General features: G+C 38.6%; 1 protein-coding gene across 4 annotated transcripts in view; it reads left to right on the top strand.

Annotated features, from left to right (window-relative positions):
• Positions 1–2,500, top strand: part of LOC137992158 (uncharacterized) — a 29,696-nt gene that overhangs the window by 10,669 nt on the left and 16,527 nt on the right. For all 4 annotated transcript variants that reach the window (XM_068837301.1, XM_068837300.1, XM_068837302.1 and 1 more), the window contains one exon: positions 988–1,025. The gene's annotated coding sequence lies outside the window, so the exon portion shown is untranslated. The remainder of the gene's footprint in view (positions 1–987; positions 1,026–2,500) is intronic.

Here is a 2,500-nt window from a genome sequence, read left to right as displayed (position 1 = left end):
CCATTGACACCAGCCTCGTAGCTGAAGCAATTATCGACGTTAATAAACGACGTTATGCAGTCCGGAATGTTCTTTCCCTAAATAACTAAACCAAATTGTGGTACATTCTTACAGACATCAAGAAAACTACAAGACCTAGAAGCTTCTGCATAGTTATGCATGAGTTCGCAGGAGAACTTTCCAGACTATTCTAGGGCTTTACAGATTCTTTACAGGACACAAAAGCTGGTATCGGGCCCATTTTAGCCTGCGTCGCTGGGGGTTTTGTTGGCGCGAGATGCAAATTAACGAAGCCGCTCCGAGAATGAGGAAGTGCGCTAACTATGGAAATACCGACAGCTATTTTGTTTTTAGAAAATGACCCTGGCAACTCCCGAAATGGTATGAAGTAAGAGAAATGAGGAAATGGAACTCGCAAATCCCAACTGGAAAAGCCATTTTGCTTTTCCGCAAATTCCTGGAAACGCGTTGGGACAATATGGGAACCAGTGGCGCACAATAAAGATGTTATTTACAGCTAAAACTAACCCCTGGGAATGGGTATGCTTATGACGCACGCGCAAGCGACGTATACCTTGATCATTTGCTCCTTTTGTTAGAAGTCTTAAAACATAGACAGTATATATGTAATTAATTTCAAGTTAATTCGTTTGTGAATGTTCCTTGCGTTTGTGGTTGCGTTATGACAACAAACGAGCTCTGAACCTTCTTTAAGCATAATTAATGTTCTTAATTAATACATGATGAGCAAAATAAAACTGATTTTACACTGTCTCTCACATTTGGCTCGTACTTTGTTGTCCAGACCCAATTTTCGAGTTGTTTTGTAGAAATCGTTTCCCAGAAAATTTTCACAATTTTCACGAAATGAAAAGTAATCGATTGTCGTGCATTGTTAACCTTCCAGTGGGTGTGGAAATGTCATGTAAAAAAACAAGGCACAATTATAAAGGTGCTTAGCTAATTTTTGGTGCCGTATTTCATCAGGTCTTCACTTCGAGACGAATGGAAGTTTGATAAACAAGGTAAGGGCAGAACTGTTAGGATCTGTACATACCATTTTGAAAGCTTAAACAGTTAAGATTGCCTTTAAATTAACAGTCGGTATTCGTCCAGTGACGATTCCAATTTTAAACTGTGGCTTCGAGACTTACAAAGTGAACTTCCGTGATTCAGCGGGAAAAGTCTCTTGAAAAGTTTGAGTTTGTTAAACATATAGGAGAAGATGCGGCAATTTGAACAGGGCGATCGCATAAGTTAATTAATCGCCATAAATAAGGAAACAAGCTTCTTATCGCAGTTACCGTCCAATTAATTAACTGAGATGAATGTTCTTCAAGTTCCTTCGGGCCATCACTGCTGCATCTTGGTCTCTCTCAATTAGTTACACAACGGTGTTACTTACTTTATTTTATTCCTATTCCATGAGTTCTATACGTATCTAAGAAAGAGCGAATCACTTGATTTAAATTGCAGTTTGGGTGTTACTCAGCTGGCTGTAATATTCCTTGTGCATATTAGTAATGGCTGAACTAGCCATAGCGCAACGACGACAGCAGAAACTCTACAAAAGTTCGCTTTCATTTCGCCAATTTAGCGGTGATAATTCTTCTTTACGAAAATTTAAATAGTGTACGTTAGATGACCAAATTTAACGTGTTGTTATTAGCATAGAGAAAGATCTAACGAAGAAAATACATCATCCCAACACTATCGTCTGCGGAAGTCCGTTTCGATGAACTTCGGTATCACGAAGAACAAATTACTGGAAAGAACCTTATCATTTTCAAGTGTTAGGGAAACAGCTGAACAACGACTTCTGTCGCTTTTTCTGGGAAAATGTATTGGAAACAAGAGAAACTTTTTCCGGCTTTACACTAGACGGACAACATGAGAGACGCATAATTCGTCAGGACGGATTATGCGTCTGTAGCATAAAAAGGGAATTCCTGCATATTTAAAAAAGTGGAAAAAACCCTCTTAAAGCGAAAATGAAAATTATAACCCCTGAAAATTTCAAAGCTTGATAAGAAGAAAGATCATTTTGGAAAAAGTTGCGCAAATTTACACTGGGGGGAATCTTTTGAATTTGTATTTATCCCGACTCGCGCATCTACTTTAATTTATGAAACTCGATCCATTCTCGTCGCCATAACCCTCCGTTTCTTTTGGTCACTGACTAGTAAAAATCACTCGGTAAAACGGGGAGGTAAATTAAAGGGGCTAGGTCACGCTATTTTAGGTAATTTTGTTTAATTCTGTTGATTATGAGCTCTAAACGTCAAATTGGCAGAGCAAGAGTCTTTCGTTTGCAAAATCACGGCCACATAACAACTGAGAATGATTTTCCAGCTTTCTAAATGACATTTTGATACAGACTGATATAAATTTGAAAAAAGGTGGGCCGACGTTTTTCAAATTTACCCAAATTCAATCCATTTCAATCCTCTCCAGTTTTGTCCATCCATGCCCCTTCTTGGCTTCCCTGTGTTTTGTTAGA

Source organism: Montipora foliosa, chromosome 2 (genome assembly GCF_036669935.1).
Source record: "Montipora foliosa isolate CH-2021 chromosome 2, ASM3666993v2, whole genome shotgun sequence".
In the NCBI taxonomy this organism is placed as follows: domain Eukaryota; kingdom Metazoa; phylum Cnidaria; class Anthozoa; order Scleractinia; family Acroporidae; genus Montipora; species Montipora foliosa.
This window is presented reverse-complemented; position numbering and strand designations above follow the sequence as displayed.